The sequence below is a fragment of the Odontesthes bonariensis genome, chromosome 13 (genome assembly GCF_027942865.1).
Source record: "Odontesthes bonariensis isolate fOdoBon6 chromosome 13, fOdoBon6.hap1, whole genome shotgun sequence".
In the NCBI taxonomy this organism is placed as follows: domain Eukaryota; kingdom Metazoa; phylum Chordata; class Actinopteri; order Atheriniformes; family Atherinopsidae; genus Odontesthes; species Odontesthes bonariensis.
This window is the reverse complement of record NC_134518.1, coordinates 38,162,446-38,178,777: the sequence shown is the minus strand read 5'-3', so window position 1 is coordinate 38,178,777 and position 16,332 is coordinate 38,162,446. Positions and strand designations below refer to the sequence as shown.

At 48.6% G+C, this 16,332-nt stretch overlaps 1 protein-coding gene across 2 annotated transcripts in view; it reads right to left on the bottom strand.

Moving 5' to 3' along the window:
- tbc1d2 (TBC1 domain family, member 2) overlaps positions 1 to 610 on the bottom strand; it is a 35,189-nt gene extending 34,579 nt beyond the window's left edge. For both annotated transcript variants that reach the window (XM_075482030.1, XM_075482031.1), the window contains exon 1: positions 523 to 610. The gene's annotated coding sequence lies outside the window, so the exon portion shown is untranslated. The remainder of the gene's footprint in view (positions 1 to 522) is intronic.
- Positions 611 to 16,332: the final 15,722 nt, after the last annotated feature.

Sequence of the window (16,332 nt, the reverse complement as noted above, 5' to 3'; positions counted from 1 at the left end):
GCCGCTGCAAAGCTAATTTACCCCGGAGGGGCAATAAAGCTCTGACCTACAGAAAACTAACCAGCTGTGTCACAGAGTTAATAACCAGCCTGTAACCCCCCCCCCCCCAATCAGACAGCATGAACAGTTCTGAGCGGCAGCAGCCAGTCGGGTCACAGAACCAGCAGAACACCAGCAGCAGTCACACATACCTCTGGGTTTTAGAAAAGCTGCTTACAGATGGTGCTGTAACAACAATGAGACCCACTGTTCCCACAGCAGAACCAGCAGAACCAGAGCAGAACCAGCAGAACCACAGCAGAACCAGAAGAACCAGCAGAACCAGAGCAGAACCAGCAGAACCAGCAGAACCACAGCAGAACCACAGCAGAACCACAGCAGAACCACAGCAGAACCAGCAGAACCAGAGCAGAACCAGCAGAACCGGCAGAACCAGCAGAACCAGCAGAACAAGAGCAGAACCGGCAGAACCAGAAGAACAAGAGCAGAACCTCAGGTGGACTTAACAGAGCATGTATTTACCTGAGGGGGCGGGGCCTGAGCGCACCTGGCGGCTCTGATCAGCTGGACTGGCGGCAGCTGTGAGTCGGGCAACAGACTCTTCTCCTTCTCCTTCTCCTTCTTCTTCTCCTTCTCCTTCCTCTCCTTCCTCTCCTTCTCCTTCTTCTTCTCCTTCTCCTTCTCCTTCTTCTTCTCCTTCTCCTTCTCCTTCCTCTCCTTCCCCTTCTCCTTCTCCTTCTCCTTCCTCTCCTTCTTCTTCTCCTTCTTCTCGCTCTGGAGCCTCGTGCTGCTCTCCTCGCGGCTCTTCCTGATCCTTCCTCCCAGCCGGCTCCCCTCCTCGCGCTTCAGCTCCACGAGCCAAAACAAACGCAACTTCCTGCTTCCTCTGACTTCACAATAAAGCAGGTTTATCTGTACAGCACAGTTCAGCTACAGGGCGATTCAAAGAACTTTACAGAGACATTAGAACAGTAGAGATAAAAAGCAGGCTTTCAATTTTAAACAAAGAAGAAAGAAACAAGAACAACAGATCAAATCAGATCAAATCAGATCAAATCAGATCAAATCGGATTAAATCAGATCAAATCAGATCAAATCGGATTAAATCAGATCAAATCGGATTAAACCGGATCAAATCAGATCAAATCAGGAGTTAAAATAAGAGTAGGTGGATTAAAGTTCTGCTTCTGCCCTCAGCTTCAGTCCGGTCCTGGTTCCTGGGTCCCGGTTCCTGGGTCCTGGTTCCCGGGTCCCTGGTTCCTGGTTCCTGGGTCCTGATTCCCGGGTCCCTGGTTCCTGGGTCCTGGTTCCCGGGTCCTGGTTCCCGGATCCTGGGTCCCTGGTTCCCGGGTCCTGATTCCCGGGTCCTGGTTCCTGGGTCCCTGGTTCCTGGGTCCCAGTTCCTGGGTCCTGGGTCCTGGGTCCCGGGTCCCTGGTTCCTGGGTCCCGGTTCCTGGGTCCTGGTTCCTGATTCCCGGGTCCTGGTTCCTGGGTTCCTGGTTCCCGGGTCCTGGTTCCTGATTCCCGGGTCCTGGTTCCTGGGTCCCTGGTTCCCTGGTTCCCGGGTCCCTGGTCCCTGGTTCCTGATTCCCGGGTCCTGGTTCCTGGGTCCTGGTTCCTGGGTTCTGGTTCCTGGTTCCCGGGTCCTGGTTCCTGGGTCCTGGGTCCCTGGTTCCTGGGTCCCGGATCCTGGTTCCCGGTTACTGGGTCCTTGTTCCTGGGTCCTGGTTCCTGGGTCCTGATTCCCGGGTCCTGGTTCCTGGTTCCCGGGTCCTGGTTCCTGGGTCCCGGATCCTGGTTCCCGGTTACTGGGTCCTGGTTCCTGGGTCCCTGGTTCCTGGGTCCTGGTTCCCGGGTCATGGTTCCTGGGTCCCGGGTCCTGGTTCCCGGTTTCCGGGTCCTGGTTCCTGGTTCCCGGGTCATGGTTCCTGGGTCCCTGGTTCCTGATTCCCGGGTCCTGGTTCCCGGGTCATGGTTCCTGGGTTCCTGGTTCCTGGTCCCTGGTTCCTGGTTCCCGAGTCCTGGTTCCTGGGTCCCTGGTTCCTGGTTCCTGATTCCCGGGTCATGGTTCCTGGGTCCCTGGTTCCTGGTTCCCGGGTCCCGGGTCCTGGTTCCCGAGTCCTGGTTCCTGGTCCCTGGTTCCTGGTTCCCGAGTCCTGGGTCCTGGGTCCCTAGTTCCCGGGTCCTGGTTCCTTGGTCCTGGGTCCTGGTTCCTGGGTCCTGATTCCTGGTTCCCGGGTCCTGGTTCCTGGGTCCTGGTTCCTGGTTCCTATGTCCTGGGTCCTGGTTCCTGGGTCCTGGTTCCCGGGTCCTAGTTCCTGGGTCCTGGTTCCCGGTTCCCGGGTCCTGGTCCCTGGGTCCTGGTTCCTGGGTCCTTGGTCCTGGTTCCTGATTCCTGGTTCCCGGGTCCCGGTTCCTGGTTCCCGGGTCCTGGGTCCTTGTTCCTGGGTCCTGGTTCCTGGGTCCTGGGTCCTTGGTCCTGGTTCCTGGGTCCTGGTTCCTGAGTCCTGGGTCCTGGTTCCTGGTTCCTTGGTCCTTGGTCCTGGTTCCTGGTTTCTGGGTCCTGGTTCCTTGGTCCTGGTTCCTGGGTCCTGGTTCCTGGGTCCTGGGTCCCGGTTCCTGGTTCCTGGGTCCTTGGTCCTGGTTCCGGTTCCTGGTTCCTGGTTTCTGGGTCCACGAGCCAAAACAAACGCAACTTCCTGCTTCCTCTGACTTCACAATAAAGCAGGTTTATCTGTACAGCACAGTTCAGCTACAGGGCGATTCAAAGTGCTTTACATTAGAACAGTAGAGATAAAAAGCAGGCTTTCAATTTTAAACAAAGAAGAAAGAAACAAGAACAACAGATCAAATCAGATCAAATCGGATTAAATCAGATCAAATCGGATTAAATCGGATCAAATCGGATTAAATCGGATCAAATCAGATCAAATCAGGAGTTAAAATAAGAGTAGGTGGATTAAAGTTCTGCTTCTGGCCTCAGCTTCAGTCCGGTCCTGGTTCCTGGGTCCTGGTTCCTGGGTCCCGGTTCCTGGTTCCTGGGTCCTGGTTCCTGGGTCCCGGGTCCTGGTTCCTGGGTCCTAGTTCCTGGGTCCTGGTTCCCGGGTCCTGGTTCCTGGGTCCCGGGTCCTGGTTCCTGATTCCCGGGTCCTGGTTCCTGGGTCCCGGGTCCCGGTTCCTGGTTCCCGGGTCCTGGTTCCCGGGTCCTGGTTCCCGGGTCCTGGTTCCTTGGTCCTGGGTCCTTGGTCCTGGTTCCCGGGTCCTGATTCCTGGTTCCCGGGTCCCTGTTCCTGGGTCCTGGTTCCTGGTTCCTGGTTCCTGGGTCCCTGTTCCTGGGTCCCGGGTCCTGGTTCTGGTTCCCGGGTCCCGGTTCCTGGTTCCTATGTCCTGGGTCCTGGTTCCTGGTTCCCGGGTCCTGGTCCCTGGGTCCTGGTTCCTGGTTCCCGGTTCCCGGTCCTGGTTCCCGGGTCCTGGTTCCTGGTTCCCGGGTCCCGGTTCCTGGTTCCCGGGTCCTGGGTCCTTGTTCCTGGGTTCTGGTTCCTGGGTTCTTGGTCCTAGTTCCTTGGTCCTGGTTCCTTGGTCCTGGTTCCTGGGTCCTTGGTCCTGGTTCCTGGGTCCTTGGTCCTGGGTCCTGGGTTCTTGGTCCTAGTTCCTTGGTCCTGGTTCCTTGGTCCTGGTTCCTGGGTCCTTGGTCCTGGTTCCTGGTTTCTGGGTCCTGGTTCCTGGGTCCCGGTTCCTGGGTCCTTGGTCCTGGTTCCTGGGTCCTGGTTCCTGGGTCCTTGTTACTGGGTCCTGGTTCCTGGGTCCTGGTTCCTGGTTTCTGGGTCCTGGTTCCTGGTTCCTTGGTCCTGGTTCCTGGGTCCTGGTTCCTTGGTCCTGGTTCCTGGGTCCTTGGTCCTGGTTCCTGGTTCCCGGTTCCTGGGTCCTGGTTCCTGGGTCCCGGTTCCTGGGTCCTTGGTCCTGGTTCCTGGGTCCTGGTTCCTGGGTCCTTGTTACTGGGTCCTGGTTCCTGGGTCCTGGTTCCTGGTTTCTGGGTCCTGGTTCCTGGTTCCTTGGTCCTGGTTCCTGGGTCCTGGTTCCTGGGTCCTGGTTCCTGGGTCCTGGTTCCCGGTTCCTGGGTCCCGGTTCCTGGGTCCTTGGTCCTGGTTCCTGGGTCCTGGTTCCTGGTTCCTTGGTCCTGGTTCCTGGGTCCTTGGTCCTGGTTCCTGGGTCCTGGTTCCTGGGTCCTGGTTCCCGGTTCCTGGGTCCCGGGTCCTGCTCCCCGATAACAGTTTGTCGGCGTTAAATATGAAATATTATGAAATATTATAAATTATAATTATCAATATTATAAATATATTATTATATAAAATAATATAATAATAATAAACAATAATATGAATAATACATAAATAATTACAAATAATATCATATTATAAATATTATAGTTATAAATATTGTAAATGAGTAATATAATAAATATTATTAAAAATGTATATCATTAAATGTTATTGATATTATAATATAATTAGAAATAATATAAATATTATAAATAATATATAAATAAATAATTACAAATAATATCATATTATAATCCTTAATATTATAAATATTATTAAATATTATTAAATTTTATAAATTATAATTATAAATATTATAATTATAAATAATAATATAATAATAACAAACAATAATATGAATCATATACAAATAAATAATTACAAATATTGTAAATTATTATTTATATAAATATTATTAAACATGTAAATTAAATGCTAATAATATTATAATATGATTATAGCTAATATAAATAATATATAAATAAATATTACAAATAATATCATATTATAAATATTATAATTATTCATATTATAAATATTATTAAAAATGTATATTATTAAATGTTATTAATATATTATATTAAAGATATTTAGATCACTGGAGATTGGCATATATCCATAAAACAGGAGAGAGCAGGGCAGAGACAATACTCAACTCAACTTTATTCATAAAACAAAGTGCTGAACATGAATAACAGCACGAAGTATAAGGCATAAAACACAAGAACAATGTAAAAACAATAAAACTATAACAGAAATGCTGGGTTAAAAGCCAGGGAATAAAAATGAGTTTTAAAAATACAGCCTCTGAATAAGGCATCATCTGTCTTTATTTCACCAACACTTTAAGATGAATGAATGAATGAATGAATGAATGAATGAACACGTACTGTTAGCTGTTAGCTCAGAGCTGCCTGGTGTTGTTATCAGGGGCTATGGGGGGGAGGGGCTTAGTGGGATGACGTCATCGAGCCGCGCTGCTGCATATAGTGCATGTTTGCTTCATTTATTAGTTTATTTGATGTGCACATCAATAAACACGCGATAATTACACCAGAGTGAGACTCTGAACCGACTCTGGAGAGTTTCTCTAAAAGCAGAAAAGAAGAAAATAAACGAGATATAAAACATGACAAAACACAGAAGAAGAAGAAAAGTAAGAATTCAAATACAGGGAAAACTCAGGGAACACGGACTGTACCAAAGAAGGAGGGACCACCAGATTTATCTGCTGTGGGGGGGCAGGAGGAGCAGGAAGGCTCAGCAGATTTTCACCTGAATAATGATGAGAATTTATAGATTTCTTACCAAACATTTCAAGGTTCTGCTCCTATAAAGAAGGTTTTAAAGTATTGACACTGGTTGTTCAGCAGTAAATCACGTGCACGAAGCCCCCAGAGTGCACACTGAAAGAAACAACTCATAAGATTTACTTAAAAAACCCTTTGTAAGTATTAGCACTCAAATGATTTAAGTAATAATTAATGCTGCAATATGAAGTCAATTTTACTCACCATAAAACACAACAGTTTATAAGATATTAAGTAACATTTACTTAATTACATCTAAGTTTTAAGTTATATTTAGTTAAACAAATGAAGTAAAGTCTACTTGTTTTTCATAGGCAGGAACAAAAAGTCACTTTTTTTCAGTGCACGTGCATCCTAACTGCCCCTGTTGACTTTCCAAAAAGCCTCACATCTCAGGTGTAAAGGTTTCAGATCTGTTTCTCGTGTGCTTTAAATCAAATCAAATTTATTTATGTAGCACATTTCATGTACAAAACAGTTCAAAGTGCTTTACATAAAATAAAAGCATTGCAGCAGGGAGTGGAAGAAGCATTAAAATACATAAAAGAATATAAAGAGAAACAAATAAAATAATTTAAATGAATTTAAAAACCAGCAACAGTCCAGATAAGTTCAAAGATAGCGTGCAGATTTCATGCATAGACACATGAGAACAGAAATGTTTTTAACCTGGATTTAAAAATGTCTCCATTTGGTGAGAGTTTAATCTCCACTGGCAGTTTGTTCCACTTGTTTGCAGCAGAACAGCTAAAGGAAAGTTTGAACCAATGAAAACTTCTTCATTTGTGTTGAACCTGCGACGCTGCGTTCCTCCAGCAGGGGGCAGCAGAGCCTCATGTTTCACCTCAGAGAGCAGCAGGCGCTAACGTGCACAGGTGGGGCCAGAACAAGCGCTTTAATGAGAGACACTGATTTAAAAAGCTTCCTTCCACACCTTTAACAGAAGAAAAGCCAACAGTTTGAACTCTGGTGGTCCCTGGTGGTCCCCGAGGCCTAAAGCAGGAGAAGTGCCCCGGCTCAGTTACCCGGCTGTCTGCACTTTTGTTTTGTGAACGAGGGAGAACATGAGAAAAGTCTTCTGAAAGTCACCGAGGCAGAGAGAAACGAATTAAAGGAGCTGCCAACAGGAACAGAGCTGGCCAAACAAAGAGGATGGATTTCAGAGAGAAGCCTAAACCTTCCTAAATCAGTTAGTCCCGAGCCTCTCCTGACCTCTAATCTGCTCATCCGGCCTTTGAAGCGCACACTTCAGGGGGAGGGAAACCCGTCGGCCACACTTAAGTGGCAAAATGCCCCGAGGTGGTGCACTCACACCCAGCTGGAGGAGGTGAAGCAGCGACTGTGTGATGTGGGGAGCAGCTGCAGCTCTGTGGGACCGGACCGCCTCATACGAGTTCAGCACAAGTCCAAGACCAGAGTCTGAGTCTGAGTCAGAGTCAGGAGGAAGGAAAAACCTTCGAGTCCCAGTCAGAAAGAGTCTGAGGCTGTGTTCGAAACCGCCTACTGCATACTACATACTGCATGCTACATACTGCATGCTACATACTGCATACTACATACTGCATACTGCATGCTACATGCTACATGCTACATTCTACATACTACATACTACATACTGCATACTACATACTGCATACTACATACCGCATACTGCATGCTACATACTGCATACTGCATGCTACATACTGCATACTGCATGCTACATACTGCATACTGCATGCTACATACTGCATACTACATACTGCATGCTACATGCTACATGCTACATTCTACATACTACATACTGCATACCGCATACTACATACCGCATACTACATACCGCATACTACATACTGCATACCGCATACTACATACCGCATACTACATACCGCATACTACATACCGCATACTACATACCGCATACTGCATACCGCATACTGCATACTACATACTACATACTGCATACTATATACTGCATACTACATACTGCATCCTGCATACTACATACTGCATACTACATACTGCATACTACATACCGCATACTACATCCTGCATACTACATACTGCATACTGCATACTACATACCGCATACTACATCCTGCATACTACATACTACATACTACATACTGCATCCTGCATACTACATACCGCATACTACATACCGCATACCGCCTACTACATACTGCATACTACATCCTGCATACTACATACTACTCGATCAGACAGTATGCAGAGCGTTTACCCACAATGCATTTCGCTCCTGCCCGAGCTGAAATCAGCCGGCCTGAAGCTGATTTCTCTTAAGCTCTAAACTCTTTAAACTTTAGCAACATTTGAAACATTTTCAGGAGAGAAAGTAGTCGTTTAGATCCCCAACGTGTTGAAAACCTGACAAAATACCGGCTGTTTACAATTTTGTTCCCACGAATTTGGCGCTACTAAAGCTAGCCGCAGTGAGCAACGCACTTCCGGTTATTTTCACAAAATAAAACACCCGTTGCCTTTTATCATAGGGAAAGCCATTACCATACAATTGGTGCTTTTGTTTTGAAAACAGGAAGTGAACCTACCCTCGTTGTAGCTCGCTTGAAACTGCCGTTTTGACAGGAAATGACGATCGGCGACGTCACGTTACGTTGCATCTTGGGTAGTTTGAGTATGAGTAGTAACCTCATGATGCATACCCAACATTTAGGAGAATCTAGTATGCATCCGGGAACTTAAAAAAAGTTAAAGTTAGTATGAGTAGTAGGAGAAGTAGGCAGATTCGAACACAGCCTGAGTCAGAGTCCGAGTCAGGAGGAAGGGAAAACACCAGCAGCCAGGGCGTAGAATCCTATTTAAAACTGCTGGCTAAGGATAAACGTAAATACAGTAAAATAGTTATTCACGTCGGCGTTAATGACGCCCGGTTACGCCAATCGGAGGTCACTAAAATTAATGTTGCATCGGTGTGTAATTTAGCAAAAACAATGTGGGACTCCGTAGTTTTCTATGGACCCAAATCTGACCAGTGATGACATGTTTAGCCGCATGTCGTCCTACAATCGCTGGTTGTCTAGATAAGGGGTTCCCAAACTTTTCCATGCCGAGGCCCCCCAAACAGTATCAGCTTCTGGCCCCCTTTACAAACCACAGACAATGCTACAAAATATGTAAAGAAACATCAACTTTTAGAAGGTATTTTCTCTCTTTTCCTCGCGGACAGCAGCTCGCTGTGTGAATGCAGCCTGACTAAATGCTCTTCTTTACGTCTGAAGAAGTCTGCCGGATGTTTTTGTATCGAGTGACGCTGAAGTTTCAAAGGTTTTTAACCCTCGTTTGAGAGGGTCTCCGGACAGAGGACGCCATTTTTCTGTACGGCTGTAACGCCAAACTTAATGTATGCTGCCTCATACTTTCTGATTTTAGTCGGCCGGTTCTTTCGGTCTCTTCAAGGTAAAAAAATCTGTCCATTTTGGCTAAGCTAGCTACACGCTAGCTTGAGGAGCAGAGCAGCTTCAGAACAGAATTTTTTTATAATGATGTTTAAAAAAAATTTAAATTCTATTTTTTTATTTTTGAGTTGTTTTCTTATCTTCACTCCAATTTTCTGAGGCGCCCCTAGCACCCCAGGGCGGCCCCCACTTTGAAAACCACTGGTCTGATGGTTTCCAGCAAACAACGTGGGCTACAGAGATTAAACCTGGTCTGAGGAGGAGAGACGGCATCCGTCCCACTTTGGAAGGAGTTTACATTACCTGACTAAACAGCTTCTGAGAAGAAATTTACGTATAGAAGGTGTCTATCAGAGGATGCTGTAACCAGATTTAAAGAATTAATTCCATCATCCTTTTCTTCACTGCCATGTGCAGATATGACAGAGGACGACTACCTAAACTTTACTCCAGCAGCACTTGACTCTCTTGTTGACAGCACTATAGTTTCAATGCGTACAGCACTGGACAATGTTGCCCCTCTGAAAAGGAAGGTAATCAGTCAGAAGAGGTTGGCTCCTTGGTATAATTCACAGCTGCGTGCTTTAAAGCAGACTGCAAGAAAGCTGGAGAGACAGTGGCGTTCCTCTAATTTAGAAGAGTCTCAGTTAGAGACTCTAAGAAGAGAATAAGAACAATCCCAGGTTTCTCTTCAGCGCTGTAGCCAGTCTGACTAAGAGTCCGACAGTAACCTGTTGGTGGTGCAGGGTGGAGCAGCCGTAACCTGTTGGTGGAGCAGGGTGGAGCAGCCGTAACCTGTTGGTGGAGCAGGGTGGAGCAGCCGTAACCTGTTGGTGGTGCAGGGTGGAGCAGCTGTAACCTGTTGGTGGTGCAGGGTGGAGCTTCTGTAACCTGTTGGTGGTGCAGGGTGGAGCAGCTGTAACCTGTTGATGGTGCAGGGTGGAGCAGCCGTAACCTGTTGGTGGTGCAGGGTGGAGCTTCTGTAACCTGTTGGTGGTGCAGGGTGGAGCAGCTGTAACCTGTTGGTGGTGCAGGGTGGAGCAGCTGTAACCTGTTGGTGGTGCAGGGTGGAGCTGCTGTAACCTGTTGGTGGAGCAGGGTGGAGCTTCTCTAACCTGTTGGTGGAGCAGGGTGGAGCTGCTGTAACCTGTTGGCGGTGCAGGGTGGAGCTTCTGTAACCTTTTGGCGGTGCAGGGTGGAGCAGCCGTAACCTGTTGGCGGTGCAGGGTGGAGCAGCCGTAACCTGTTGGCGGTGCAGGGTGGAGCAGCCGTAACCTGTTGGCGGTGCAGGGTGGAGCAGCCGTAACCTGTTGGCGGTGCAGGGTGGAGCTGCCGTAACCTGTTGGCGGTGCAGGGTGGAGCAGCCGTAACCTGTTGGCGGTGCAGGGTGGAGCAGCCGTAACCTGTTGGCGGTGCAGGGTGGAGCAGCCGTAACCTGTTGGTGGTGCAGGGTGGAGCAGCCGTAACCTGTTGGTGGTGCAGGGTGGAGCTGCTGTAACCTGTTGGTGGTGCAGGGTGGAGCAGCTGTAACCTGTTGATGGTGCAGGGTGGAGCAGCCGTAACCTGTTGGTGGTGCAGGGTGGAGCAGCTGTAACCTGTTGGTGGAGCAGGGTGGAGCAGCTGTAACCTGTTGGCGGTGCAGGGTGGAGCAGCCGTAACCTGTTGGTGGTGCAGGGTGGAGCAGCCGTAACCTGTTGGTGGTGCAGGGTGGAGCTTCTGTAACCTGTTGGTGGTGCAGGGTGGAGCTGCTGTAACCTGTTGGTGGTGCAGGGTGGAGCTTCTGTAACCTGTTGGCGGTGCAGGGTGGAGCTGCTGTAACCTGTTGGTGGTGCAGGGTGGAGCTTCTGTAACCTGTTGGCGGTGCAGGGTGGAGCTTCTCTAACCTGTTGGTGGTGCAGGGTGGAGCTTCTGTAACCTGTTGGTGGAGCAGGGTGGAGCAGCTGTAACCTGTTGATGGTGCAGGGTGGAGCTGCTGTAACCTGTTGGTGGTGCAGGGTGGAGCTTCTCTAACCTGTTGGTGGAGCAGGGTGGAGCTGCTGTAACCTGTTGGTGGTGCAGGGTGGAGCTGCTGTAACCTGTTGGCGGTGCAGGGTGGAGCTTCTCTAACCTGTTGGTGGTGCAGGGTGGAGCTTCTGTAACCTGTTGGTGGAGCAGGGTGGAGCAGCTGTAACCTGTTGATGGTGCAGGGTGGAGCAGCCGTAACCTGTTGGTGGTGCAGGGTGGAGCAGCCGTAACCTGTTGGTGGTGCAGGGTGGAGCTTCTGTAACCTGTTGGTGGTGCAGGGTGGAGCTGCTGTAACCTGTTGGCGGTGCAGGGTGGAGCAGCTGTAACCTGTTGGTGGAGCAGGGTGGAGCTTCTCTAACCTGTTGGTGGTGCAGGGTGGAGCAGCTGTAACCTGTTGATGGTGCAGGGTGGAGCTGCTGTAACCTGTTGATGGTGCAGGGTGGAGCTGCTGTAACCTGTTGATGGTGCAGGGTGGAGCTTCTCTAACCTGTTGGCGGTGCAGGGTGGAGCTTCTCTAACCTGTTGATGGTGCAGGGTGGAGCTGCTGTAACCTGTTGATGGTGCAGGGTGGAGCTTCTCTAACCTGTTGATGGTGCAGGGTGGAGCTTCTCTAACCTGTTGGTGGTGCAGGGTGGAGCAGCTGTAACCTGTTGATGGTGCAGGGTGGAGCAGCTGTAACCTGTTGGTGGTGCAGGGTGGAGCTGCTGTAACCTGTTGGTGGTGCAGGGTGGAGCAGCTGTAACCTGTTGGTGGTGCAGGGTGGAGCTTCTGTAACCTGTTGGTGGAGCAGGGTGGAGCAGCTGTAACCTGTTGGTGGTGCAGGGTGGAGCTGCTGTAACCTGTTGGTGGAGCAGGGTGGAGCTTCTGTAACCTGTTGGTGGTGCAGGGTGGAGCTGCTGTAACCTGTTGGTGGAGCAGGGTGGAGCAGCTGTAACCTGTTGGTGGAGCAGGGTGGAGCTTCTGTAACCTGTTGGTGGTGCAGGGTGGAGCAGCCGTAACCTGTTGGTGGTGCAGGGTGGAGCAGCCGTAACCTGTTGGTGGTGCAGGGTGGAGCTGCTGTAACCTGTTGGTGGTGCAGGGTGGAGCTGCTGTAACCTGTTGGTGGAGCAGGGTGGAGCAGCTGTAACCTGTTGATGGTGCAGGGTGGAGCAGCTGTAACCTGTTGGTGGTGCAGGGTGGAGCTTCTCTAACCTGTTGATGGTGCAGGGTGGAGCAGCTGTAACCTGTTGGTGGAGCAGGGTGGAGCAGCTGTAACCTGTTGATGGTGCAGGGTGGAGCAGCTGTAACCTGTTGGTGGTGCAGGGTGGAGCTTCTCTAACCTGTTGATGGTGCAGGGTGGAGCAGCTGTAACCTGTTGGTGGTGCAGGGTGGAGCTGCTGTAACCTGTTGATGGTGCAGGGTGGAGCTGCTGTAACCTGTTGGTGGTGCAGGGTGGAGCAGCTGTAACCTGTTGGTGGTGCAGGGTGGAGCTTCTCTAACCTGTTGATGGTGCAGGGTGGAGCAGCTGTAACCTGTTGGTGGTGCAGGGTGGAGCTGCTGTAACCTGTTGATGGTGCAGGGTGGAGCTGCTGTAACCTGTTGGTGGTGCAGGGTGGAGCAGCTGTAACCTGTTGATGGTGCAGGGTGGAGCAGCTGTAACCTGTTGGTGGTGCAGGGTGGAGCAGCTGTAACCTGTTGGTGGTGCAGGGTGGAGCAGCTGTAACCTGTTGATGGTGCAGGGTGGAGCTGCTGTAACCTGTTGGTGGTGCAGGGTGGAGCAGCTGTAACCTGTTGATGGTGCAGGGTGGAGCAGCTGTAACCTGTTGGTGGTGCAGGGTGGAGCAGCTGTAACCTGTTGGTGGTGCAGGGTGGAGCAGCTGTAACCTGTTGATGGTGCAGGGTGGAGCTGCTGTAACCTGTTGGTGGTGCAGGGTGGAGCAGCTGTAACCTGTTGGTGGTGCAGGGTGGAGCAGCTGTAACCTGTTGGTGGTGCAGGGTGGAGCAGGTGATTTTAACAATATTACGAAGGTGGAAGAAGGCAGTCCTGGAAACCTGTTTTATATGTGAGTTCTGGGGGTTGTTTGATAGTCAGGGCGGGGGGTGGAGGTGGGTGGTGCTGTCATATTAGGGATTAACTCTCCAACAACACACATTCAGTCTTTGTTGGAGCTTTTGTGAGAGTCTACAAACCTACATAAGAGACAAAGAGGCTCATTAGTTCAGACGGTCAGACCCAGTTTCCAACAGAAATCTGCATCGTAACAAACACACACCGAACGAGTTGCTCACACACCCTGAGAGCCGCCGTCCAACCCGCCGCCTCATTCTTCTTCTGCTGTCCAATAGGAGCGGCGGCAGCAGGAGTAATCCTGTTGATGACCCTGCTTTGTCACACGAGGTCTCAGAGCGTGCACGCTTGTGGAACAAAACAAAACGTGCAGAGACAAAAAGGGAAAAAGGCCCACATTAAATCCAGCACACTGCTCGTCTATGCTGCGACCTCCGACCTCTGCGGGGAGATCGGGCGCTCCTCTCCTCCTTTCTGCTCTGCTCCGGCTCAGACTCAAAAAGGCTCATTCATTTTGTTTTACGGCTTCTTTTTAGGAGTTACCATTATGTAACTCTGAACTCAACCGGCTCCAATCTGAGATCTGAGATCTGAGGTCTGAGGTCTGAGATCTGAGGTCTGAGGATCTGAGGTCTGAGATCTGAGATCTGAGGTCTGAGATCTGAGGTCTGAGATCTGAGGTCTGAGATCTGAGATCTGAGGTCTGAGATCTGAGATCAGAAACTGAGATCTGAGGTCTGAGATCTGAGGTCTGAGATCTGAGATCTGAGGTCTGAGATCTGAGGTCTGAGATCTGAGGTCAGAAACTGAGATCTGAGGTCTGAGGTCTGAGATCTGAGGTCTGAGATCTGAGATCAGAAACTGAGATCTGAGGTCTGAGGTCAGAAACTGAGATCTGAGGTCTGAGATCTGAGATCTGAGATCTGAGATCTGAGGTCTGAGGTCTGAGATCTGAGGTCAGAAACTGAGATCTGAGGTCTGAGATCTGAGGTCTGAGATCTGAGATCTGAGGTCTGAGGTCAGAAACTGAGATCTGAGGTCTGAGGTCTGAGGTCTGAGATCTGAGATCAGAAACTGAGATCTGAGGTCTGAGATCTGAGATCTGAGGTCTGAGATCTGAGATCTGAGGTCTGAGATCTGAGATCTGAGGTCTGAGATCTGAGATCTGAGGTCTGAGATCTGAGGTCTGAGATCTGAGATCTGAGGTCAGAAACTGAGATCTGAGGTCTGAGATCTGAGATCTGAGGTCTGAGGTCAGAAACTGAGATCTGAGATCTGAGGTCTGAGATCAGAAACTGAGATCTGAGGTCTGAGGTCTGAGATCTGAGGTCTGAGGTCTGAGATCTGAGGTCTGAGGTCAGAAACTGAGATCTGAGGTCTGAGGTCTGAGATCTGAGGTCTGAGGTCTGAGATCTGAGGTCTGAGGTCTGAGATCTGAGGTCTGAGGTCTGAGATCTGAGATCTGAGGTCTGAGATCTGAGGTCTGAGATCTGAGGTCTGAGATCTGAGATCTGAGGTCTGAGGTCTGAGATCTGAGGTCTGAGATCTGAGGTCAGAAACTGAGATCTGAGGTCTGAGGTCAGAAACTGAGATCTGAGATCTGAGGTCTGAGGTCTGAGATCTGAGGTCTGAGGTCTGAGATCTGAGATCTGAGATCTGAGGTCTGAGGTCTGAGATCTGAGGTCTGAGATCTGAGATCAGAAACTGAGATCTGAGATCTGAGGTCTGAGATCTGAGGTCTGAGGTCTGAGATCTGAGATCTGAGATCTGAGGTCTGAGGTCTGAGATCTGAGGTCTGAGGTCTGAGATCTGAGGTCTGAGGTCTGAGATCTGAGGTCTGAGATCTGAGGTCTGAGGTCTGAGATCTGAGGTCAGAAACTGAGATCTGAGGTCTGAGATCTGAGGTCAGAAACTGAGATCTGAGATCTGAGATCTGAGATCTGAGGTCTGAGATCTGAGGTCAGAAACTGAGATCTGAGGTCTGAGGTCAGAAACTGAGATCTGAGATCTGAGGTCAGAAACTGAGATCTGAGGTCTGAGGTCAGAAACTGAGATCTGAGATCTGAGGTCTGAGGTCTGAGGTCTGAGGTCTGAGGTCTGAGATCTGAGGTCTGAGATCTGAGGTCTGAGATCTGAAAAGTCAGTCCAGAGAAGATCCATAAACTTAATTTTAGTCAAAATATGACTTTTTAAAATCTTAATTAGAATGACTTCAGAGTCGTGACTTTTCCAATAAAATAGTCTTTTAGTCTTATTCAGGTTATTTCTGTTAAGAATCCACTTCGGCCCAAAGTCCTGCTGAATAAGATTAATTCTCCTGTGACAATGTTGTGACTCATTGTTAAAGATGTGAAGTTTGGACCCAACTTTGAAACTCAAAGAAAACTTCAAAATGAACAAAATCCAAGACCTGAATGAGATGAAGAAGACAGAACCAGACTGAAAACCAAGGATGAGATCAAGGGAAACGCAGGCGGTTAAATAGTGACAGGATATCATCAACTAACTGGAAACACATGCGTAACCTGTGAGAACGAAAAGAGGAGTAACAGGAAGCTAGCTTTCAAAATAAAACAGAAAGACACAAAATAAAACACAAAAACACCAAATAAAAAAGAAAATATAAAATAAAATATAAAATAAAACAGAAAATAAAACAGACAGACAAATTGAGTCATTTCTCCATCTACAGATACTGGGCTGTGATTGGTGGAAATCTCATGTCTGAAAACTGATTTGAGGTCAGAGATTGATATGATGCTCCAGCTTTCAGACACCTGACAGCCAATCAGAGAGCAGGGTCTCCTGTTGCTGTGGCAAAACCTAACACACACACTATATATGCATGATATTAACGTGTGTGTGGGCTCACATTACAATGGAGAGGGAGTGTGTGTGAGCACTGGCACACTGAAAAAAGTGACTTTTTGGTGAACTAAACTCTATTAGAGTAACTCATAATCTCTACCTTGTATTTTTAAGATTCAGTAAGAACTCGAGCTTCTTAAGTAAAATTAAACATTTTATTAACGTAATACATGAATTATGGGGGAAGAGTGAGTTTTACTTCCTCATACAATTTAAATGTTTAATAGTTGTATGCACATAAACCTACATAAATACTACATAAACTTTACTCTGAAAGTGTATCGTTAAAATCTACTAAATTACTTCATAACAGCAAATACTACAGATATATAACATTTACTTAAAATGTTGAGTAAAATGATGTTCCT